Here is a 26,054-nt window from a genome sequence, read left to right as displayed (position 1 = left end):
TCAGCATAAAATATTATGCAGGTTTACTTTTTTATAGAATAAATATGTTATTTTTTCACCTTTCAGAAGAATACAGATAGTCTCACTCGCATTATTGCATGTTTATTTCATGGATATAGAATTTTGGTTACAAGTTACTGAATCGAATCGTTACAAAAAAGAAAAATCGTCCTTGAATCGAATCGCCAGCTACTGTATCATTAATCGAATCGCTGTGAAGCCAAAGATTCACACCCCTAGCAAGGACCGAAAGCCCCCTAACGTTGTCCAGGAGTCTGCTGTATCTTTAAGTGAATGAGTCGTTAGTCAGTCAGGTTAATGTCAACCAAGCAAGCAGCTTCCTAAACCCAACTATGTGGAAACTAACTTCCTGTAAAGACGGAACTTTATTTTAAAAAGACCCTTTGCATGTAAGGAGTGAATATTGACTCTCCGTCACTGACACGGCAGTAAAGAAAGAGGAGGTGGAAGTGAAAGTAAAATGATCAAAAGCAGAAGGGAAAAGTTTAATATGGAAGGAAATAATCAGTCAATGGAATCAGTATTGGAAGAGCCAGGAAAAAGGGAGACATTTATATAAATGACAAGGAGTAGTAGGAGAGATGGGATGTTCTGGAGATAATAGAACAGAACAGGTAATAGTGAGCAGATTAAGAATAGGACATAGTAAACTGAACAGCACACTTGAATACATTGCAACGCTTGACAACGCCTTGTTAAGGTCTTAAGGGTGATGGCTATTGTTGGTTTTATTTAGATGAGGCCAAATTGTCATCTTATGGGTGTTAAATGATCGGGCGGTTGGGCTAAGATGCTAGCGGTAGCTTTCACTTGTTGTCATAGCAACGGCAAACATCCGGTGTTAGTGGAACCAAGCAACTTGTTCATATTGATTATACATTTATAAAGTCTCTGAATATTGCCCCCCTCCCCCGTTTGTTTGTTTTTCTCCTACAGTGGCCCTAATACGCCATCGTATGTTTTAAATATGAACTACATGTTTTTAAAGTTAATCTGTGGGGGCATACAGGTGCAATTCCTGAGTCTGCATCTCGTATTTACCATCACTTCGATGGCACGTGAAGGCAGCATTAGTCCTCCGGTTGTTTTGCATGAACAGAGCCTTTAAGTGTGGCGGTGACATCACAGTTCCTTCTGTGATGTCCAGCAGCGCTCTGCAGAGCGGAGGCACCAGCGCCACGACACCACCGTGGCGATGCAGAGGAAGCGGGCCGAGAGCGGGGTGAAGAGGTGTCTGCACCCAAAGGAGGGGGAGCTGCCACCGGACCCGGCCGTGCAGAACTGACGTCTCCTCCTCCCCATCCTCCCTGCTCCGTAACCTCCAACATTCTGCATGTCGACTCTTTTTGCATCCTGACCCAAAGCCCGCCACATCCATCAAGTATTGGAGCAGTGTACAGTTACATTATAAATGTGCTTAATATGAGACTGGAAGATATATACACACTGTATATATACAGTATATATTAAAAAAAATGCGTGAAATATTAACATAAAACAAATACAATTCTGGTAGAATTACTAAATCTCCTTAGGGTTAGACATCTATGACTGAAATGTGTATGTGTGTTGGATTCCATAGTTACATGTCTGCGACCGGCACAAGTTTAGCTACGTTTTCACCCAAAACTGACTGACATAATTTTGGCATTAGGAGCGAGTTGGAAATATTATATTATATCGACACAAGCTGAAGATTCCATGCCATTCACACCCATTATAACATCTGAAACTTCACCAAACTCAAACTGCGATATCAGGAAAACCGTACGGACCATCGACATGAATGTTTGACCCAATAAAGTCCACAGTCTTGTGAACGTTTTAAACGTTTAATCATGTTTGGAAGTTAAAGTATGGCGAACTTTTGTGGTGCTGAAGTCAATGAAAAACCGATGTAAACATTTAAAAGCAGTGGTTACTATGGCAACCTGAAAGTTCTTTTCTTTTTTTCATTTTGGAATGTACAATGTGCTTTGATGTCTTTGATGTCTTTGATGACTGGTGACATCACGTGATACCTGAGTGTATAAATACGAGCAGCGAACAGAGCTCAGCGCGGAGTTATTGGAGTTTGGAGAGAGAGAGACCTTTTGAGAGATAGTGAATTGAGAGTGAATAGATAGTGAATTTTTGAACCTTGAACAACTTTGTGAGAGTGTTATGCAGATACTGCTGGAGTCCTTAACCGCTGTATTATGAGGGAATATTGTATGCGTCGATCTTCTGTCACCCGCGTCTGTCTCCAGCCCAGGCAGCCCGAGATGGGGCTAATTACGCGGCGGGGCGGAGTCTATAAAAGACGGCCGTCTCCGGGGCTGGCGGGTCCTTTTTTTTACGGCTCTCGCGGTACCGTCTCTCTGCGAGTGCAGGCTGCTGTCTCTGCCGGTTATGGTCGTTGCTGGGCGCAATGACGCTGCGTTGGCGCCACGCGCCGCCATTGTCCTTTGTTTGGACCTAGCTTTCTTTTGAAACTTGAGCTAAACTTCTTAGTGCGTAGTCCTTGCGGGCTGCCCACTGTCAACCCTCCTTAGTGAATTTTTGTCATTGCTGAGCGGGTGGTGATCGGTGACGGGTCTTTTTGGCACGGTTTTATGTTAGGTTCAGGGAGTGTAGGGAAGATAGTTTCCCAGAAGACTCACCTAACTCCATTGTGTTTTCTGTTCAGGGTCGGGAGCCAGGCTGCTTTTCTTTTGAGTTAGGTAGTCTTAGGTTTATTTTCTGTTTTGTTTCACACAGCATACACCCCCTACAACTACATAAATCACCACCTTGTTCATCTTTTTTTTGTTTTGTTTTGCTGTGTAATCGTTGGCTAAATTCACAGAATGTAACGACTTTTGAGGGTCTCCGTGATTTACTCATTGTTGAGGATTTCAGGAATTCCCTACCTAAAAATGTAGCTACATATGTGGGTGAGCCAGTGGCGGTCCTAGGTCTCATGACGCCCTGGGCGAACCTCACCTCCAGCGCCCCCCCCCCCCCTATTTTATTTATAATAAAATATAAATAAAATAGAGAATCAAATTTCTGAATTGCACAAAACCTATATCACACAAATACAATAACACACTTAAGAGAGTGTAATCATTTTATTACACTTTGAACATGAACAAGAAACACAAAATAAATAGCACAACTACCATCTATAGCCTGACTCTTCTTGCCTTCCTTGATGCAAAGTCATCAATTACATCATCATATGAAATCTGCTCAGCAACTGTATGATTGATACTGATGATGGCCAGACCAGTAAGGCGTTCCTGTGACATGGTTGACCTGAGGTACGTTTTGATGAGCTTCAGCTTTGAAAAGCTCCACCTCCAGCTCACCTCCAGTTTCTTCAGAGCATCAGTGAAGGGCTCATCAAATGCTTCATAGGAGAAGTGCCGTTTTGTGGACCTCAGCCGTTTTTGTTTTAAGACAGCCTCCACATTCATTTCTTCACAGATATTTGTGGCTGCCATTTGTGCAGCCACAAAGCCTGTTGCCCTATAATGCGGAGACCTCTCTCGGTTTTGTTGAGGAGATTGACCGCAACATCAACATGCATGCTAGGAGACTGCATCTGCTTGCTCACATGCTGTATCTGGCACAACAGGTCATACCACACCACTGAACAAATGGTGAAGCGGTATGACCCCACCTCCTCTGACAGAGATTGAGCCTCAATCTTTATAACAGGGTCTTTGGTGTGGTCCCTCACCTCGATCAGTGCCTCTCTCACTGCAGCTGCCTGATATCACAGGGGCTCCACACTCTTGACCTTGCTTTCCCACCTTGTATCAATAGTGCCCCTGCATTTGCATTAAAATATAACATAAATGATCAATGCATGAATAGCACAATTAAATAAACATGTTATTACGCATAATTTATCCAACTTTTAGAATAGGAAACAAATTAATATCACAACCTCCTTGGTTAATGGCTAATTATATACATGACACACTCCAAATGACTCAGAAAGCTATATCACAAAACATCAGTGCAATATACGTCTTTTGAATTAGCTTACAGAATTGATAATTCACTTTACTGAGCAGCACATGATCTAACAAGTTTACCAAACAATATGTGAGCTAGTCATCATTGTGTTACATACACATTATTAGGGTGAAATTAATTAGATATAATGTTTGCTAGTCAGTTGGACTGAAAACAGATTCTGTCGTCAAGAGGCTAACAAACAGCCAGGAGTTAGCCTGTACTAATTAACGTAATTTAATTTCATCACATGCATGATGATACTCATGAAGAGTAGGTGACATGGCTCCATACCTTTATCTTTAGCATGTTTCTCCTCTTCTTCTTTTCTCTTTTTTCTGAACTGGGCACCTGATGGCTTTGACCTCGTCTTCTTATCCATGTTTATTTGACACTCGGGAATCAACACATGACCCAAGATCTTACGCTGTCTAGCGCTGCTGTACTTGCTGACGAATATGTGCTTGCAAGAAGAGATGCAATCTCTTATCCTGTTAAGTTTCAGAATTATGGTCAGCAACGGAACTTTAATGTGGCCAAAGAAACTGTAGTGGAACATGCTCAAAATGATGATAACGTGTGACTCGTCCAAAGGATCCAATGGTTTGTGGGCACTGTCATAAGCGTGGGCATCTTATCGCTAATTGTTTTGAATTGAAACGTGACAATAAGGTTAAGTTCACGCCTAAGACTGGCTCAGAGTTAGGTCTTTGTGTTTCCAGGTTTCCTCCGACGTCTCGGAAAGACGAGAAAGTGAGTGACGTCTTTGCTCCGTTTGTGTCAACGGGCTACATTGCTTTAACAGGCAACCGCGAGGTGCGTGTGCCTGTGAACATACTTAGGGATACAGCTGCTTCGCAAAGTTTCATCCTGGAGAGTGTTTTGCCATTTAGTAAAAAGTCTTATGCTGGCGAGAAAATCCTTTTGCAAGGTTTCGAAATGGGCTTTGTGAATGTCCCTCTCCATGAGGTTGCGCTTGTTTCGGATTTAGTTGCTGGTGACTTTAAAATGGGTGTACGTCGTACTCTCCCAATTAAAAATGTGCAAGTGTTGCTGGGCAATGATGTTATGGGAGGCATGGTGTTTCCTTCGCCCGTAGTAACTAACTCTCCAATCTCTCAATGTCCGGACGATTTAAATGAACATTTTCCTGGAGGTTTTCAAGCTAGCGTCGTTACGCGTGCTATGGCACAGCGTGCAAAAGAAACCCAGGTTGAGGATGAATCATTTGGTCTTTGCGATTCATTTTTTGTAAAACCCTCACTCGATGATTTGCCGGCTGATTCTGAATCACTGTCCAAGGTTCCTAAAGTGTCTGTGAGTCGTGAGCACTTAATTAAGGAACAGAGAAACGACCCGTCTCTCGCTTCGCTCTTTGTCGAGGCTGTGGCCGAAATAGATATTGAGCATTCTCCTCACGGCTACTTTTTGCGAGAGGGTGTCTTGATGCGCAAATGGAGACCTCTTACGTCCTCGGCGCAAGATGAGTGGAGGGTTTTCTACAAATTGTTGTCCCCGTGTGTTATCGTGATCACATATTGAGCGTTGCTCATGATCACCATTTATCTGGTCATTTGGGTGTGACAAAGACACTGGATCGTATCACCCGATATTTTTATTGGCCAGGTGTTAACCGTGATGTTGCAAAATACTGTCGTACGTGTCATGTGTGTCAGGTCAAACCTAAGGTTGTTCCTCCTGCGCCTTTACAGCCAATACCTGTCTCCTCCGAGCCGTTTGAACATGTCATTTTGGATTGTGTTGGTCCGTTGCCTCGGACGAAGTCCGGCAGTCAACATTTACTCACAATTATGTGTACGTTAACACGGTTCCCTCATGCTGTCCCTTTACGGAAAATTAAGGCTCCAGCCATTGTGAAGGCTCTGATTGATTTCTTCTCTATGTTTGGCCAGTGGCGCCTGCAGAAACGTTTCATAGGGGTGGCCAGGTGGGGCCACTTAAAATTTTGGGGTGGCACACCACAACTAAAAAGCCATAATTTCAGGAATTTTATTATATTAGTACGATTACTAATAATATTTTATTATACTGGAGTATATAGGCTAGTAGAAAACTATGAGAAAGACTTGAGGAAATGCCTACTGATATACTTTGATTGTGTTACACTTAATATTAATAATGATCTAATGTGCATAGACTAATAATAGTACAGTTAACATTTTGAGTCCCACAACAATCCCGTTTCATTGTGCTATGTGTGATACTGTAGGTGATTCATTGTTTTTTAAAATAGGCTAATTATTCTTTACCTTAAAAAGACAAATGTACTGCTTAATTTAAAGGTGCACATTTATTGTAATCAAAACAGAAAAAGCAGGCACTTTCAGATACAAACAGAAACACTTGACTTGACTTATACAGTATGTTTCAGAAACAGTCATAGATTCGCTATTTCCCATCAGGGATCAATAGTATTTCTGATTACCAGGCTTACATTATGTTTCAGAACAATTTTATTTGCCTGTTGCTGTTTTTTTTGGCAAACATCCACAAAGTCATCAAGATTTATGGCCTAAGCCCTTCTTGATTCCACACTTAGCACCCCCAAGTTGCTTAAACGCTCATCAGTCATGGTACTTCTCAAGGCAGTTTTGATCAACTTAAGCATAGAAAAACTGCGCTCACAGGATGCTGTACTTAAAGGTAATGCAAGCGCAATTTTGCACAGTTGAAACATCTCGTGGAAGACCTCCCTATATGGCTCCAGAAAGACAGTGAGCTCTATTAAACTCTTTGGTGTTTCCTGACCACTAGTTCGCTTCCTCTAATGCGCTTAAGCTGGGGGATCATATATTGCAGATCCTCAGAGCTGCAGTTATATTGTGATGAAAATGGAAACACAACATCTTTCTCACAAAATGTGGGACTGCAGGGATTCAGGGCCTGTATCCCTTTCATGGTGACACAGTTTTCTTTAGAAAATCTTCTCCTCACCTCAGAGAGAAGCACATCAATGACTGGAATAAATGAACCTGTCCGAAATGACTCCTTCTCTGTGTTGACTTGTCTTTGAACTATTGGAGTGAACATGTAATGTCCTTCAAGCCTTGAGCTTGGTCTGACCTGACGGCCTGGAGTTGTCACACTTATGCTGCATTTCTCAGCAAGACTCAGAATATTGTCCCAGATGTCATTAAAGAGAGAGCCCTCTCTGTAACTTCCCAATGTGCCAACAAGAGCATCAACCAGTGTGACAGCTGTGCCCAAATCGAGTTGCGGGGACTGTAAAATATCACATAGATATTTTATATCAGCAAGAACACTAGTGAATGTGACCAGGTGAGCAACACATCTGAAATCTATCTGGGCTAATAAACCCCTTGCCTCTGTGGCTCTGTCACCATTTTGCTCTTCTGATATTTCTTTTAGTAGACGTACGATGGCTGGCAGTCTGTCTTTCACTGTCTTGCAAGCATTATGCCTACATGCCCACCATGTGTCTATCAGCCTTTGTAACTCTCTTGGGGGCCCCTGAAACATCTCCCTCTGTATCTCAAGCCATCTTTGATGCACATATGAACCTGACACAAAGACATACAGTTTTTGCAAAAGTGAAAAGAAGCAATAAGCTTCAGGGATGCATTTGACACTGTCAACTAATACTAAGTTTAAACAGTGCGCGTTGCAGTGTACATAGAAAGCTAATGGGGCCTCTGATTTAATGCGTGCTTGCACACCTGTGTTCTTTCTGCTCATAACTGAGGCTCCATCATATGCTTGCCCCACAAGGTTTTTTTTTGTAGTCAAGACCATGTTTCTGCAAAATGTGTACTATTTTCTGTGAAAGTGCTTCAGCATCCAGGCGCTGTGCTGCCTCAAAGGCAAGGAAGCTTTCACATACTGACCCATTGTAATAGGATCTAATTACAAAGGACATTTGTTCTTTCTTGCTCAAGTCTTTAGTCTCATCAACCAAAATGCTGAAAGCCTCACTTTGGGCAGCTTCACTAGTTATTGAGTTGCGGACCATTTCAGCTACAATCAAGTATTTCATTTTGTGTATCATGCCCACGGTATGTTGCATTTCTTTGACCTGTCATTTTTTTTTTTACAATGGGATTGTGTTTGGCTAGCAGTTCCATAATAGAGAGAACATTTCCTTTATTCTCACCTTCTGATTCTTCATGTGCTCTCTGTGCAATGTTCTGTGTAGCTGTGAGGAGCAGGGTTTCTCCAACTATTTTGATGTACTCTCTGTTTTCCCTCACTAACTTGTTATATTCTGCATTTAAGGAGGCAGAGAGAGAGGATGTGCTTGCAGTGGACTTTTCAAATTCTGCCCATGCTAACATCGCATTAGTATGCGCTTCGGATTTGGCATGGCCTAAAAGTCCCCCATCTTTGAAGGTTGCCTTTTTCCAATTTGTGAACCCCTCTTCCGATGTAAATACTGAATCACCTGAGTTAGGGAGAATGAAGTGCCGACAGGCATAACAGAAGGCCGAGTCTTTACTTTGTGAGTATTCCAGCCATTTATGTGTGTTGTACCAGTCTTTAGAGAAGCACCGACTTCTGTCCCCTTGAAGGGTTCGAGGGAAGGCTTTGAGATGTGGCTGCTTGGGCTGCTCTGCTCTTGATTGGGAGATATCTATTAAGAAACAAGAGACACAAACAATGATTCTGACATTACAATAATAAAAATGATAGTAATATAATAAGTATCCCCCCTCTATAGTAATTAATAATACCCTAGGCATTTCTATTCAGACTAATCAAACTCACCACCAATAAACATGAATCAAAAAGCTTTAAGTGATTACCGGTATATCATGATTTGTAACTTAATGGACACACACTTTAAACACATCATTTCTCCAGATGATATCTAGCCTAGCAATCAATTTCATTAGTAGGGCCACACAGTCATCATTGTACCTGTTGGTCCAGAAACAGGTTGAACACCTGCTTTTGCTGCCTCCTGCCTTGCCTCTGTGACCACTGTTGCTATCTGACCCTCGTCTGCTGCTGTCTCGTGTTCTTCCTCCTCACTGTGCTCTGTAACTGATGCTGGAGTATTGCCATGCTGTTCTACTGTCTGCTCCTCCTCTCCTCCATCCTCCTCCGTCTCCTCCTCACTAAGCCTCTGCTGCTCCCCTGTCGTCTCTCTCTCTGTCGATATGTCTGTCGACTTTCTCTTCATTGTCTGAAAATTCATATAACACAAGCAGCGCAGCAGCTAACGTTAGCATTAGCAATGTAACTCATGTGCCAAAAAAAAACAACAACATAGCAGTGCTGTAATGGTTACGAGCACCTTCTGAAACTTAGAAATCACATTTCACGATGCAAATTATAACTGACTTACTCACAGATAGTTTTCTTGACTCTTGAGATCGGTGCAGCTCGGTGCGGATCAGATTCAGTCAGGTGAAAACGTGATTGACCCCAGGCCACCCCCTGGTGGCGCCATTGTGCTGAGCAGGATGCACACAATGCATTTTGTGAGAAACACTGACTCTAAACTTGATTTAATTACAAGAAAACGTTCTTTAACATGAAGCAACTTCTCCTGGTCACTTCTGGCCTCAGTTTGCATGTTTGTTCACAGTCAAAGACTTCTCCTCAGATTGTTTCTGTTTTATACTTCGAGGCCTGAAAGGGTGAAGCTGCAGCTGCACAGATGTGATGCTTTGATTTTGTGTTTGGCAAACAAATGGGGCTTTTGACCATTGAAATGCATGAAAATATTGATTTGCTGGTTACTTGGCAACAGCATAGTACTTTCATGTAAAATGTGTAATCAAGTAACTCCATTTGTCAGATAGATGTAGTGTTAGAGTAAACAGTACATTATTGGTAGAAGTAGAAAATGGAAAAACTGAAGACAAATTACAATACTGGTGTCAATTTAATTCCCAACTCAGAAGTGGATAGTATCCTTGTAAGTGTCTTACAGTTTCCTTTATTGGACCTGAATATTAAAACGTTTGATCCAAAATGACTTTATAGTGACTTTGCCCATAATACTCTTCCAGGATTTACAAGTTTCAAAATGTACCTTTAGGTTTATAGTGAGACGGAAACGGGACCTGATCCAACTGGGCCTGTTTCTCATCTGCCGAGTTCCTGCAGTCGATATTCTCAAACATTGAGATGTTGAATTTGTCTGCCGGATTCAACATCGACTTGCAGTGACCTTTTAGTTTTTAGTTTTAATTATAATTCGAGGCATATGAAATTCATTAAAGTGCTCATTAGTATTTCTACTCTTCCTAATGGGTTTGTCTGAGTTTGACTTCTCCTGATTGGAGGTCAGTTTATTGTCACAACACTCCTCGTGTGTGGCCTCTGCTGGTGACGACAGTCTTACGGCTCAAATGTGGCTTGTGTTGAAGGTTGCTGCCTAAAGGCACATTACAGGAACACGGTCACAAATAGAGCTGCAGTTAGCTTCACACTGGATCCCTCCACAAAGCACCAATGGGATTTCTCCATTGGATTTTGGATTATTGCAGAAAATAAACGCTAATGAAGAAATAAATGAATGCAATCGGTAGAAGTGTTGATGTTTGGCTTTAAACTAACTACACCACGGTCACATGTATGGATGGGACGATATTTTTTTGCAGATTGCAATAAAAACACTCAGAATAAGTTGATCTTTGTGATTTTCTATTATGGTGGTAATCCTAAATCAGGGGCGTCAATTGGGTATGGCAAAGTATGGCAGCTGCCACAGCTTGGCTCCAGGGCAAAATGTAAATATTCTTTTTTTTTTTTAATACATTTATGGAATTACTGTCAATTTGTATTGATTAATCTATTATTTAATACATATAAATTAACTACAAATAGTTATCACAATCAGAACAACACAATCGATTTCTCTAGATATTATCTTTCCCAACACTTGTATCTCCATACATCTCCATATCTTGAAATGTGGTATCTCCCAGCCCCCCCTGACACGACGACGGAGGTCAGAGCTGGGGCCTGTACTACGAAGCGAGTTCAACATAACCAGGGTATCTTTCAGAGATCCAGCTTAAGTTACCCTAACAAAGGCAGTCGGAGATAAGCGGTCATCAACTCGTTAACTCAACCCAGGGTTTACCTGTCCAGCTATGAGCGCGTGCACATGAAAGAGGCGGCGTTTGCAGCATTTGACCAATCACAAACATGGATCAGTCTACGGCAGCGGAGCGGCGTATTTCACGTACGAGGAGCGAACCATAATCTTACAGAAATACGAAGAAGTTAAACATATAATACAGGCAAAAAGCAACAGTTTCATCTGCCAAATGCAGGAAGGACAGCTGGCAAAAAGTCTTTACTAGTGTTGTAATATATAATATAATATGACAGCCATCATAAGGGCACTACTAGATCTGACTGATTAAATGAAACCTTAACTTTGCTGATAGCTTAGTAGTGGAGTTACCACTTATGAACCAACACTCCTTTCAGCAGCGCTGGTTCAAATCCGCCCTGTGGCCTTCTTTTAAAGGGGCCCTATTATGAAAAATCGACTTTTCCATGTTTTTCAACCCTAAAATGTGTCCCTGGGGTGTCAATAAGTCCCCACAGTATCAGAAAAGTCCACCATCTCCCTGTTTCACTTTCTCAGTTTGAAAGAAATCCTCACGATAAACGAACGGTTTGCAGAATGTCCACTAAATGACGTCAGCACCGAATTTTGCTGTGCCTTATATGGGTCATCTCGGCTCATTAGAATCGCTCCGCCTGTGTGGTCCCGCCCACATAATCCCAAACCTGTTGGCTGTCAGTGTGATGTACATACAAACCAGTTAACCAAAATGCCAAAATCAACGGAAAGCGAGTTGGCAGTCCAACTGCTGATATTTACTGGCATCGTCGGAACATCTACGATGGAAATGTGCGCACACGCGTCCGTAAATGTGTGTTTGTGTGTGAGACGCACTTCACCGTCAGGAGCTTTGACAACATGGGTCGCTACAGCTCAGGATATGCCTCTAACCTGGGGCTAAAGTTTGGATCAGTACCGACAGTCCGAGAGCCAACCACAGACACTGAAGCGGTAAGTTTCTAAATATTATGTAATATGCCGTGTTACGGTGGTGTAGTGGGTAGCACTCTCGCCTCACAGCAAGAGGGTCCTGGGTTCGATTCCCGGGTCGGCCCGGGTTCCTTCTGTGTGGAGTTTGCATGTTCTCCCCGTGTAAGCGTGGGTTCTCTCCGGGTTCTCCGGCTTCCTCCCACAGTCCAAAGACATGCAGGATGGGGATAGGTTCATTGATGACTCTAAATTGCCCGTAGGTGTGAATGTGAGTGTGAATGGTTGTCTGTCTCTACATGTCGGCCCTGTGATAGACTGGCGTCCTGTCCAGGGTGTACCCTGCCTTCGCCCAATGACAGCTGGGATCGGCTCCAGCCCCCCCGTGACCCTAAATACAGGATAAGCGGTAGAAAATGGATGGATGGATGGATGCCGTGTTACAGTTTACCGTTGCTTTCTTAGCATTGGTGTGTTGCGCTAAAGTTAGCATTGGCGTGTTGCGTTAAAAGCTTCCATTGTATTGATATTGAGGACCGTTAACGTTACGTAGTACTGCGGGGGCCCAAACCTGTAAAATAACGCTAGACATCAGTTTGCTTGGGAACGTTTTGTAGCTTGAATGTGGCAGCAAGAGCAGCTGATCTGTTTGTTTATACACGCCGATGCAAAGACGACGTCACCAAACCGCTAACGAAGGGATTTACGAGCTATTGGTGCGTCACAACATCAGTTATAGTGAAATAGTAACGTGTTCCACATTTCAGATGTAGTTGTAAACTCTGACTGTCTGTCTGACTGTCTGTCTGCTTACAGAGCAGCAGCTCACATCCGCGTCCCACAGCGACCCACCACAGCAGCTACTGTTGGCAGTCACCTGTCTAGGAGGACTACAGGCTCCTTACCCAAGTAAAGGTGTGTAGCCTGACATGTAGCCTACTTGAGATCAGGTTTAACAGCAACTACTAGTAGTTGTGCAGATGTGTGTTTCTATTATGTGATATCATGGGTTTCATTCCTCCATACAACTCTGTTACAGCTACTGTGTCCTGCAAGGACTTTGGTGTTGGCACAGCCATGGTTCCAGACCCGTTTCACAACCACTCCAATAAGGAGACCATCAAAGAGAGCTCGCCTGGACCCGGTAGAGGAGGAGGATACTTTGGAGGGCAGCTCTTCCTTGACTTCAGAAGAGCTTGATATGACCCTGCAGAGTCGGCCACAAACAGTTTGCGTTTGTGTTCTGAGATAACTGTGAACTTCAACTGCTGATTAATTAGACAATAAAGTCTTTACAGTAATTGTAAAATGTGTCATGGTTGATATTACTGAAGTAATGGTCAGGAAGACTGCATAATATGTTGCATAGAGGGATTTATTTTTATAAAACACAATTGATAAACAAACAACAGACTGCTGTATTCCTCTTACATGTAAAGCACCATAACCAGCTGTATATATATTTCATGCGTTTTGGAGAGAGAACATTCAGGCAGATGGTTCCAACCAGGATGTCCCACCATGCAAGCCTCTTCCTCCTCCAGCTGCTGCATCCGTCTTCTTACCTAGTGTGAATCATGATCATCGTCATGTTATGTGAATAATAACAGACAACTTGGTGTAACAGACAGTAACATTACCTGTGGTGTCTCCATGCAGCAGACATGTTCGGTGTCTGAAGGCCCACTTAGTCACCTAGATGAATATAGTACAGAATTTGACCATTTCAACAACACATCTTGTTAATATGGTAACCTGACTGACTTTGCTGACAAGCTGAGGTGTAAACCTCATGTTTGAATTTTGTAACAGTAAGTTTAGCACATAATGTTGAGATGGAGCACAATCACGTTTATAAAACACAGCACACAGCCTATAATTCACAATTCAGCACATAATTCTGGAGGACGACATGATACTGACCAAACCCTGTTGCTTGTATATCTTTATATGTAGAGGATCAAGTTTTTAATCCCGTTAATGTGATGTAAACAAACTGCCCGCATACAGGACGCTGTTTTCATTGGGTTTTCATCCGTTTAAATATAATGTTCCCCATTTGGAAAACATGCAACAGTGAACTGTCAACAACACGGCACTACTAACGATATTAATTGTTGCCGAAAATAGCTCACAGATACGTTACTTATAGAGCGAAGAACGCAGCATTAGCGTCATTGTGGCTAGCGCTAGCTACGCTAACACACATCGAGTTACCGTCCAAAACGTTACACAGACATGTTAACTAACCATCCAGAAACGTCCTGCTGCGTCCGCGGTGTAGAACTTCTACAGAAGCTGGTCCTGGTTCTGGGTCGGAGTCCGGTTCGAAGCGGTACGGCTGGACCGCTGTTAGTTTGTAGCGTAGAACCATAACCATGGCAACAAGCTGGACGCGGACAGCACGGGGCGGAGAGACACAACCACTTCCTCAGTAGGAGCGGGGTCAGGGGTCATCTCATAAGCATAAAGCTACACCCCGACAGAATCACCCATTTGAAAAAGTGGGGTAAAAAAGCTGAAAATGAGGAGTGTGATCCACTCAAAAATACATGTTCCAATTGTTTTTTCCAGTTGAGGAATTCAAAGACCAGGTTTGGAGACATCAATAACTTATATTAACTTGTGGAAAAATAGCATAATAGGGCCCCTTTAAATCATGTCGTCGCTCTCTCTCGTCCCTTTAACTCTTACGATGTCCTTCCACAATAAAAGGCCAAACATATAACTTTAAAATGATGAGATAAGCTACATAGCAGACTTGTCACTTTTGCTGTGATTCTTTGCTGGGCATGTATATTGATTGATAGTTAAGTCATGTGACTAGTAACCTTGCCATACCTTAGCTTTGGCTGAATTGACGCCACTGCCTGAGAGCGACCCAAGGCATGCTAGTGGTTTCATGAGGACTTGTTGGCACGTATCAACACACAAGTGTAAACTGTAAAGTGTATGGACGTGACATCCAGGTCGGTCATCATTGTTGCTCTCCTGGCTCAGTTCAACTGTGTGTGGTTGGAGGGCTCAGTGGAAAAAAAGGCTTCCGGACAACAAGAGAAAAGACCAGCAGCTACAGAGAGGGAGAGGAGTTCATGAGTGTGTACAGCAGCAGATAGGAATCTGTTCTCAGTGGTTATTAGGACGGTTGGCAGCCTAGCAACACTTCCTTTCCTGCAGCAGACGGGCTGTGTGGGTTTCTGCTCTGCATCCTTTCTCACATTAATAACACAACGACAGTTACAACCATCCACTCTGGTTACACAATCATTCTGGGAACTTCAGCTCAGCGCTCAGTACTCACTGCTTTGATCTGTGTGTGGAATCTGTGAGAGAAGCAGCTCAAATCCTCAACTCACTTCTGTGATTCTGTCTTGAAATGTACTTGAATATGAATGTTAGTTTAGTTATAATCAGTAGCTCTGCCGATCCATGTCATCCTGATGAAGCTGTAATAGTTCAGTGTCAAAAAATGCATACTTCAATCAAATGCTTCAAAGCTAAAACTTCTGCTGTTTGTTTGTGTTTAAAGGACAGTGTCGTCAGCATAGAGTTTAACATCCACACTGACACCAATATAAAAGGGGGTCAGCACTGAACCTGGTGGGACCGCCACACCTATTGACTATAATAGCTGTATATAATAGCCGTGTGTATATGTTTGCTTCTCTTTGTTTAGCTCTGTTGTCCTTGTTTAGCTGTGTGCTTATATGCATATTTTCCTGTACATTTGTTCTTGGTGCTGTGTGAAAGTATATTCACAGCGACTTACATCCACAGTCACATTACTGGTGCCAACAAACTCAACAAACTTGATTCTGTTCCTGATTATTTGCTATGAAACCAAACTCAAATCCATAAGAACAAGGATGTCCATAAAACACTGTGAATTTTCAGTTTATTAAGAATCTTACAGTGAAATAATTTGACAAATCTGCCACACTCTGAATCATGTATTAAAAACAAACACAAGCACAGAAAAATACTGTAAATAATAAAACATCAACCAGTCAGCTAACTATTCATCTTAACTATCAAAGTAACACTACAAAGAGTTTACACTGAATTACTGTAAATATAATGTCTAAATATGTATTTATGTATATATTTTTAGGATGACTGTGTCTATCCTGTATGAAAAGACACATCATACAACCAACCTCATCAAGTCATCATGTATATTTGTGAATATAATTAAAGTGATAAATGAGATGAATTGATGAGATGTGATGGTGATCAGTCAGCATGTGAGCAGTTGGTGGAGCGTCCCTTCTTTCTGGAGATCATCAGCAGACTGAGTCCACAGCAGTACACAAGACTCTTCACTATCAGCACTGTGTACAGCAGGCAGAGCAGCTTCACCCTGCACTGAGACTGGAAGGACACTGTCTCACACACACACACACACACACACACACACACACACACACACACACACACACACACACACACACACACACACACACACACACACACACACACACACACACACACACAAGTAACTTCCATATTCCAGTACTCTTATTTAATGATTATAGAGTATTCAACTCCCCGTTCTGAATGAAATGACAGGTGATGGTTACATATGACTCTGTGGTAAGAGCTGTCCACAAGTCTGTAGTAACAGCTTGTCCCAGATCAGCCCTCATAAGACATTTTTACATTTATATTTTACTTCTATTAAGGTTGTAGATTGAAGCTTTGAATGTCTATTGTCAAATATGATGTCATTGTCCTAAACAAGTGGGTGAATTATGATTTTTCGGTTCTATAAATGTAATTTCAGGTGCTGTTTGATGGCTGCTAGACTTCCCCGTTAATACAGGTGCTGCCTCCCTTTGTCTTTCTCACAACAGTGAAAATGTAGTGTTTGAAGGTTAAATACCAACAAATATGGATTGAAGCAGAATGTTTTGTTAGATAAAAACATGTGAGGAGGAAATGTCAGGCCAATCGGGTTTATCCTCTTTTGAAGAACATTTGGTCTGACGACTAAGACGGTAACAAAGAGCAAAAAAGCTAAACAATAAATGTGGTTGCTTGATATTTGGAACTGGTGTCCTAAGTCCTCATGCCCATCTCTTCTCTCATCAGAGTAACTTTTATTTAAAACCAGCTTTGCATGAAGACAGAGGTCGGCTACAATTTGAATGAAAGTTCAAAGGTCCTCCTTAAAAACAACCAATAAGGGCCCACCAAGCGTTGTAGGGATGGAGCCAGGACAATGATTTAAATAGCAGCATAACGGGGCGCCGCATAGCTCAGTCGGTAGAGTTGGCACCCCATGTATCGAGGCTAAGTCCTCACTGCAGCGACCCCAAGCAGCTTTTTATTATTCTTACATATTATATTAGATGAAATCAACCCTTTCTGTGTGTTGCCCCCCCTCTCTCCCCCTTTCACTCTCATGCCTCTGTTGGGACCTCACCATTAGGACTACACAATGCGGCCTACAAAAGCCTTCACATGCGGTCAGGACAAAGGAACAAAGGAGATAAAAAAACTACAACAACCATTTTAGTTTCACTTCTCTCCGAGGTGCGAAGTGCAACGTCACACAACTGGTGCCCTATTGGCTGACAACCACAGGTACCCCAGGGGGTCCCCGGGAGCAGCCGTGAGCTATATAAACCGGCGCTTCCTGAAGGACTTCCTCTACCACCGCGACACAACGTTGCAACAGGAGGTGGACTCGTCCACCGCAGCACACCGCTGCAACAGGAGGCGAACTTATAACGTCTGCAGTGTTTCCTTTGTCCTAGGCCACAGTCTTCTCCCCGAGCTCGCTGGACGAGCGACAGACTGTTTTTCCCCGTTTTCCGCGACTCGCCCCTTTTCTTTTACTCGTTTTGGGATCCTGAGAGATCGCCACAACCGCGCGATCCTCTCTGTTCGCCTGCAGAAGAGGAACACAACGGGTTCCTGCATTCCAGCTACCAGCTGGAAGCCCCGCTCCTGTCTGAAGTCAGCTGACTAAATCGCCAAGCCGCGATTATATTATTGCCTGCGGAAGGAAGAAACACGAACTGTTTTCTTTATTCGAGTTTGATCAACGAGAGGGAAAACGCCCCGCTCTCGTCTGGACTTAGCCGACTCATCACGTCCCCCGCTGCCGCCGGGACTTACGAACTACCGTCGCCGCCACCGCTGCGTCGAGGAACGCCGCCATCGCCGGGACGGACTCGCAGCCTACGCAACGACACCAGTAAGAGGCTATCAGTCTGGGCAGAGACATAAGTTTGATAGTGGAGGATATGCTTGTAATTCTTGTTAACGTGTTTTAACTTTTGATCACGGACCGCCGAGTCCGTTGCTTTCTGTGTTGTTGTATTTGAATGCTGATTGTGTACCCACGCCGCTGGGTTTCCTCTCAGTAACAATGCGTGTCCAACCTCGGACACATTCACGAGCTCAGTAAGTGATCTACCATCAGTTAAAAGACCGGGGTCCCGCCGAACGGACGCCAGTTCATTCACGGGCTCCCATGTGATGGTAATAGCTTACTGATCCTTTGTGTATTACGCGTGCATTCTCTCTCTTTGTTCTGGCTAACACACATGTGCACCCACATACACCGCCCCCACACGTATCCTCCGCCAGCTGTTTCTGTCTCCGGACGTTAAAGGACATAGCTCCATCTGGTGGTCGCGCCCTGCCATCTCTCTCTCTCTCTCTCTCTCTCTCGCTCTCTCTCTCTCTCCGCACGCACGCGCACACACACACACACACACACACACACACACACACACACACACACACACACACCACGTGTGTCTCTCCTTCTGTTTAGCTTAGTTTTGTGTGTTAGGTAGTTAGGTAATAAGGCTTTGTTATTACTGATTTTAATGAATCTTATTATATTATAACTAGCGGTCTCTTGTGCTTGTTGTGTATGTGTCACTGGATAACAGCAGGTTGTGAAGGCTAGTGCTTGAATTTCACGCCTTTTTAATTGTTAGATTGTTTTATACTTCTATGCCAATGATCACGATGATTGGCATGTGAGTATAAAACCTTTATATTGAGACTGAATACAGTTTTAGGTTATCTTTTCCCTGATCCCAGGGTGGTGCCCTGTTTATTCATGATTATATCATGATAATATATTAAATATAATTATTAATATCGATAATCAGATTTATATTAATAATTAGCTGTTGATAACCAAATCTGCTCCTGCTACTACCCCAACACCTCTCTGAATGAGGAACCAAATAATAATAATTGTCACAGTACAATAAAAGCTGAAGGGAGTTAGGAAACACTGGCATTGAAGGAGTGGATGCAGTTGATCTTACAGTCAGCTGGAACCTCTGAAAGAGAAAAGGAGTGACAGTGAGCGACGTCAGTCGTCTGCTCCTCTGATATCTTGGACAGCAGTGCATCCACATGAAGCTGAATCACTGCTGAACAGTCACCAAGCCTTCAGTACCTTGTTCTGCTTGGGCCTCCACTGTGCCCCCCTCGTGCTGGACGGAGCAGCGGTATTTATATGTGCTGATCTCTTGTTGATGGAGCAGCAAGATGGAGGCGGCGTGTCCCGACTCTCTGATCTCCAGCTGCTCTCCCACAGCAGGGAGCACCTCCTCCTCCAGAGAACCAGTCTCCTTTCGTCTTTTCCAGGAGAACCGGACTAGAGGAGGAAACATGTCTGAGGCCAGACACAGCAGAGAGCTCTTCCCCTCCAGGTGGGCTCTGGATGCTGCTGGGTACACGCTCACCACGGGCTTCATTACCTGCTCATCTGAAGTTTGACAGCAGCAACAAGCAGCACAGACACACATTCACAGAGTCAACAATAACATACTATCATATACTATCATATCATTATGAAGATACCTTTATACAGTTATACCACTTTATGTATTCAGAAGGGACTAATATACATATTATAACAATATTCACCTTCGTATCAAAGTAATTGTGATGATTTCAACATGTATAACATATTATTTAATTACCATCATATACTTAGACGTTTGTCAGAATAATTTTAAATTAATGAAATGTCAAATATGAATAATGACTGCTGTATATTATTACATACAAATGTTTAGATGTTATTAACCGATGAGGGGGGGATTTACATATAATATCATTAAATATGATATAATATAATTATGAAGATACATTTGTATATCTTTATACAGCTTTTATAACTATGAAAAGTATCTTAATATAGTTGAATTGTATTTCCTATATTGGGGCTTATATACATATTACTACAAGTTCCATATTCACCTTCACATAAAATATAGTTGCTAATATGATAATATTAGGTTTCCCACCATTTATTTTAATCTTGCTTAAGAAAATGATACAGATAATAATGTATTTACTTATTTCATAACAATTTTGATATATATAGGTACAATATAATATAATATTGAAGATACATTTATATACCTTCATAGAGTTATCACATTTTGTTGATTCAGTAGTGTTAATATAGATATAATAATATTTGACATATTTACCTTCATCTCTAATTAATTAAAATGATTTCAATATATATTGCATATAATATATATTTACAAAAATACTCAAACTGCACACACAAAAGAAAATATGCATACGCAATGCATTTTTTTTCCGTAACTTTATTTATAACTTGGGCAAATTCAATATAATATAATATAATATAGTATAATATAATACAATATACTTTCAAAATTATATTTACAGTAATATATTTGAAATCAAGTTGAGTATCATATACTATTCATATTAATAGTGCCTCGAGATACATGTGTGTCATTTATTTTTCTGAATCATATATTAAAAAACATAAATTAATATGCATGAATTAGATTTATTGTACAATCACCTGCAGTATCTGTTTGCTGTTATGTATAAATATGTCTTCCACAAACATACCGTACCATCACATAACATGAATGTCATGAGGTCAATTTTACTATTAAAAATGATTGAATTTTGATCCTCCACAACGTAATTTAATTCATTTCTAATATTATATTCTGCTGAATTATTGAGGGGATCAAATACTTTATACTTTTTACTTTATACTTACTTTATATATAAAAATCTGTTTAATCTCCTGCAGAATTAAAGAATAACTTGAGTCGTTGTTTCAGGAATTATGAACCTTTTAATAGAACAACAGCTTCACGGCCACAAGAATTCTCTACTAATGATGGAAAAACTAACATGAGAAGCCTGAAGCAGCAGAAACTCATTAAAACACATTTTCAACTTGTTCTATAAAACAACTGAAGGGACATGAAATATTCTCCTTACCTGTTATGTACAGTTTACTTCCAGAGCCAAAGATATACCCTCCACAGTGAAACAGAGTGATACAAAAACCATCTCCACGATGTTTCTCTAATCCAGTGGTTCTCAAACGTCTCCAGTCATGCCCCCCCCCCCCCCCCCAACAAAACAAAGTTTAACTTAATTGAAATAACGTACAAAAGAAAAAAATGCAGATATTTGTCAATGTTGTACAAATGAAAAAGCAACTTCCATTTAAACTTTTTGTAATGTTGGTCATTGCTCCATCAGTCTGTGAGCTTTTTCCAAAACAGAAAAATGGAATACATTTCACTTTGCTAGAATGAGAACAAAGCCGTGACCCTGAATACAGGATAAACGGCAGACGATGGATGGATGGATGGATCTTTTTAAGGCGAGGTTGCAGGTTGATACTGACACTCTCAAGTCATGTCTTAGATCTGTGTTTTCAGTGAGGCGACAGCAGAAAAGCCCATCTCACAGAGAGAGGATGTGGTGAAGGGAAGCAGAGTGAATGCTCCCCTCCACACCAAGCCAGAACTCACTCATGTCTGGCCTGTAAACCTCAGCCTCAGGGTGGAGGCAGATGTCATCTCAATGAACTGATCCTCTTCATCAGAGGTGAAATCAGTGAGTGCTGCTGCATTGAATGGATCCCTCACTCAGTCATACAGGTAAGGGAAGAGATGGGAATCACTGTGGTGGCTCCAGGATCACTGGTTTCAGCAAAACCCCTCAGACAAAAGGAACCAGTATTTCCTTGAGAAAGTGGTCTGCCCCACATCTCAAGCTTTCCCATGAATGTGCTAATATTGTCTGCCAGGTGAGGAAGGTGCTTGTCTCTGCCTTGAAGCTGAAGATTTAATTAATTATGTTTTCTAAATATATCTAGATAGGCCAGTTTCATCAGAAATTGTTCATCACTAAACTTGCTTGCAACGTCATGAATCTGCTCCTCCTCCAAAAACACACAAACTTCCTCTGTGAGCTCAAAGACTCGGGACAACACTTTCCCTCTTGAGAGCCACCTAGCCTCGCTGTGAAACACCACAGCTGAATGTTCAGCTCCATCTCCTCACATAGTGTGGAGAACAGACGCGCCTTCAGAGGTTTGTTTTGATGAAATTTACCTCACCATCGGTCGGGGGGAGGGGGTCAGTTAAGGGGGGGCCAGATGGTGGGGTGCTTTGAAAGTGAGGACCAGGATTTGTAGGTGATACAGTGGGAGAGGGGAAGCCAATGGAGGTTCTTTAGGACCGGGGGGATGTGGTCCCAGGTTTTGGTGCGGGTGATGAGTCCTGTGGCTGCGTTCTGGACCAGTTGGAGTCAGTTGATGGAGCTGGAGCTGATGCCATGGAGGAGTGAGTTGCAGTAATCCAGTCGGGAGGAAATGAAGGCGTGAATGAGTCTTTCGGCATTGGAGGGTCATAAAGTGTAATCAACACCTCTCCAAACGTGCAGTACTTTTAGCCTCGTGGACCCAGTAGACGAGCAACTTAGTGCCAACAAGTGTGTGAGAATCCAGCGTGAACATCTAGCGTCCACATGTGTCTTTCAAACAAACTGCAGGTACACATGATGGATGTGATCAATGAACACATTTATTTCTATTAGTATGTTAACTAAACTTAAAACTTCCACTTTCTAATTACACTTTTTAGGACAGCAGTATATTCCTTTGCAACATTACCTTCGGGCTGGTTTTCAGTCCATCAAGTTCAAGGAGTATTTTTTGAAACACCTCAAACGTTTTCATCAGTTGTTTTGGTAGTTGAGGTTGATGGCGTATATCAGCACCATTAACATGGCGAAGGCACTTGGAACATCCAGGTTCTCCAGGACTTCTGTTCCCTCTGTCACTATCCTTGCACTGGCTGGATCAACATGATGGCCCCTCATCATGGTCCTTCATCTGTAACCTGCACTTCTCCATCCTGTTGGAAGTAGATCAGAATAAACATGTTTTAAGTCATCCCATTTGAAAACATGGTATTGTATTTGAGTGTAACACAAAGTCCAGTGTGTCAGAACTAAGCATCTGATTTACCTACCAAGTGTTCTTTGAAGAGATCCTCATCCTTTTCTCAGAGACGCCTGCCTCAAACAAAAATACCTTTAAGGCTTTAACAGCAACACGACACACATGAAACTGAAAAACACCAAGTAAAATACATTTGTCCCAGGTTCACTTTCAGAACAGACCAGCAATGCAACTGTTGCTGACCAGACCTCAATGACACCAACTTAAGTTAGAACAAAAGGAGACACTTAACCTTTTACCTTTACAGTGTCAACACTTCACATGTCTGATGTAAATGAACGTAAATTAATTCAGCTACCAAAGTGAAACTGTGTTGAAGTCACTATTAGCTAGCTAGTACCGTTGCTAAATTAGCTTGATTTCCCCCTGAAGTTAAGTGCTCGGTGAAAACAACGTATTTAAAGTTACTGTTAGATGAAGGATTCTATTGAATGGGTGCCATTTCCATCCACAGGACATTACATGTATAAATATGCATGACAATTTACTGTAAAATACATTTTATTACTAAGCAAAGTGTCCTGCATATCGGTCCAATTGCAAATTTAAGAAATATCATTTCAAACATTAAAATAAATTACCTAGAACACTCAAAAATAGCATTTTAGGCCTTCCCCAGCCTCTGACTCTACACTGTTCCATGCAATACAATCATTATAATCCTTCAGAAATCTTAATTGTCTTGCATTGTTGGGTGACTCCATACCCCATCTCTGATTTGCATGCATTTAATTCCCAAATAGTCCATAATAATCCAATTACAATATACATTGTATTCGTGTCCCCAGGTTTTCACACAGTCCTGTTACCCTGACACATAATCCCTTCTGGAAAATAACTCCCCAAGTCACGTGTTCAACAGGAAGTTGGTTCATTTGAATCTTCTGAAGGCCATGGGAAGACCAAAAGCAAGTTCTCACAGTTACTTTTCTTTATATTTAATGATATTTTAGTGTTGACTGAGGGTGTCATTAATAGTGTACATTCCTGTTACCTAAATTATTTTTTAGATATTATTTGTTCATTTTAAAAATAGCTTTTTTTGGTCAACGACTATATTGTGCTCTGTGTCCACATGTTTTTAGCAGAGATGCTATGTGGCTATTTTTTGTGAGTTGCCTAATTCTATGCTAAAAACTCAGCCCTGTTACTCTTATGTGAGTAACAGGACTGAGTATTGTACAGTACTGAACAGTATTAAACAGCTGAACCTGCTGCTGCAAAGGGTTTAAAAGACAGACAACATCAAACATCAGTTTGTCCACTACAGGGCACTGAGACATGGCTAGGAAGCACATGAATGCTTAAATCATGTTGGTTTTTCAGAAAATGACCTCTGCACGTAGAGCACAGAAATACAGGCTGTTCACTTCAGAGCATCACACCAGCAGGCGACACTGCACACGGGGGTCCTCTATGTGCACACATCCTCCAGCCCAATGTCCTTCTGCAGTGTCAACCAGCAATCTGGCAGCACTTGTCACCAGTGCTTGATTACTTATAGAGTGCATATCCAGAGGTCTCCACAATCCACTTTTACAGGGACGGCCTTTTCTCTCAGTATAAACAGCGAGGGGATTTTTTTCCTGTTTTGTACTGAGCTGTTCTGACGAGGGTTCACTGCTGGAACGTGGATCTTCTTTGAGGCGAGCGACGGGAAGGGTCCCCCGGACGGTGTGGGAGGGGCCCTGAAGAGGAGGGCTGGTCTGGTCAGCAAAGGGACAGATATTCCTGATGTCACAGAACTGCTGTGTTGAAAAGAAAGACACAACAATCAAGTTTTTGTCAACGAGGAAACAGTTATGGAGATGCTCAAAGATGTGCCATCAGTTCCATCCATATGAGGATACATCAGTGACCCTATAGCCCGGAGAACTGACATACAGGGATGTCAGCTGCTTGTGCAACACAATGTGAGGTGCGACTGTTTCAATGCAAAACTTTTCAAGTTCAGTCATCAGCTTCATATAGTCATTTTTTGTCACAAATATCAATTATTTCAACATGTCACCAAACATTTCTTCAAAATTAACAATTAAGGGAAATTGAGGGGAAAGCAAAGGAATTAGTTGATATGCTTTTAATATTGCTTTTTGGCACATGAGTTTTGGTAACAGGACTGAGAAAAATGCATCCATCTTTCACTTCACTTCTAAAATAATCATACAGTTGCCTGAGATGGACCAATACACATTTTGAACAGTTAAATATGTATGTTTTTAGATTTGGTGTTTAAAAAAGCTAAAAAATAAGTTCAATTTGGAAGAGTTACAACTAGCAAATGGCACTCATTCATTAGAATCCCTCAGATACAGTTAGCATCTGTAGTGAATGAAACACAGCAGAAACCGTTTCTGACCAAATCAGTGATATTGGACAAACATTGCCGTTGCTCCTGTCACTCACATGGATGTCGGAGGATTGCTGCAACCTGGCACGCAAAAACAAGTCAAGTTCAGGACAGGGGCGTTGCTAGACATTAAGCTCTACTGGGGCACAGGCCCCCTATTACTCAAATCACAAAAAACATCCTTGAATTCCCGCTGTGTGTATGAAATGTGCTATACAATGTGCTATATAAACTGCCCACTATTACTGCCACAGCCATACTACTGCTGCTAAAAACTGAAAGGTAAAAATGTAGAGATATTAATCTCTAATTCATATTTATTTCAACATACATTATGAACATTCTCAACATGTTTTTGATGATTTTGGAGTACCGTTCCCACATTTGTGAATGAAGAACATCAG

At 41.9% G+C, this 26,054-nt stretch overlaps 1 long non-coding RNA gene and 1 gene segment (V, D, J or C); one reads left to right on the top strand and one right to left on the bottom strand.

The window, feature by feature from the left end:
- The first annotated feature begins 11,788 nt into the window (after window positions 1–11,788).
- Window positions 11,789–13,269, top strand: LOC311012537. Its single transcript, XR_014597051.1, has 3 exons — window positions 11,789–12,028; window positions 12,821–12,919; window positions 13,044–13,269. It is a non-coding gene; the product is annotated as an uncharacterized lncRNA (long non-coding RNA).
- A 2,613-nt stretch (window positions 13,270–15,882) lies between these two features.
- LOC311012633 (immunoglobulin lambda constant 6-like) lies at window positions 15,883–21,365 on the bottom strand. The segment is given in 3 exons: window positions 21,263–21,365; window positions 19,434–19,745; window positions 15,883–19,314 (listed from the first exon to the last, which is right to left on the bottom strand).
- Between the last annotated feature and the right edge of the window lie 4,689 nt (window positions 21,366–26,054).

This window comes from Eutrigla gurnardus (genome assembly GCF_963514095.1).
Source record: "Eutrigla gurnardus genome assembly, chromosome: 4".
NCBI classification, from domain to species: Eukaryota; Metazoa; Chordata; class Actinopteri; order Perciformes; family Triglidae; genus Eutrigla; species Eutrigla gurnardus.
Note: the sequence above shows the minus strand (reverse complement) of the source record. Positions and strands in the feature narration are given on the sequence as shown.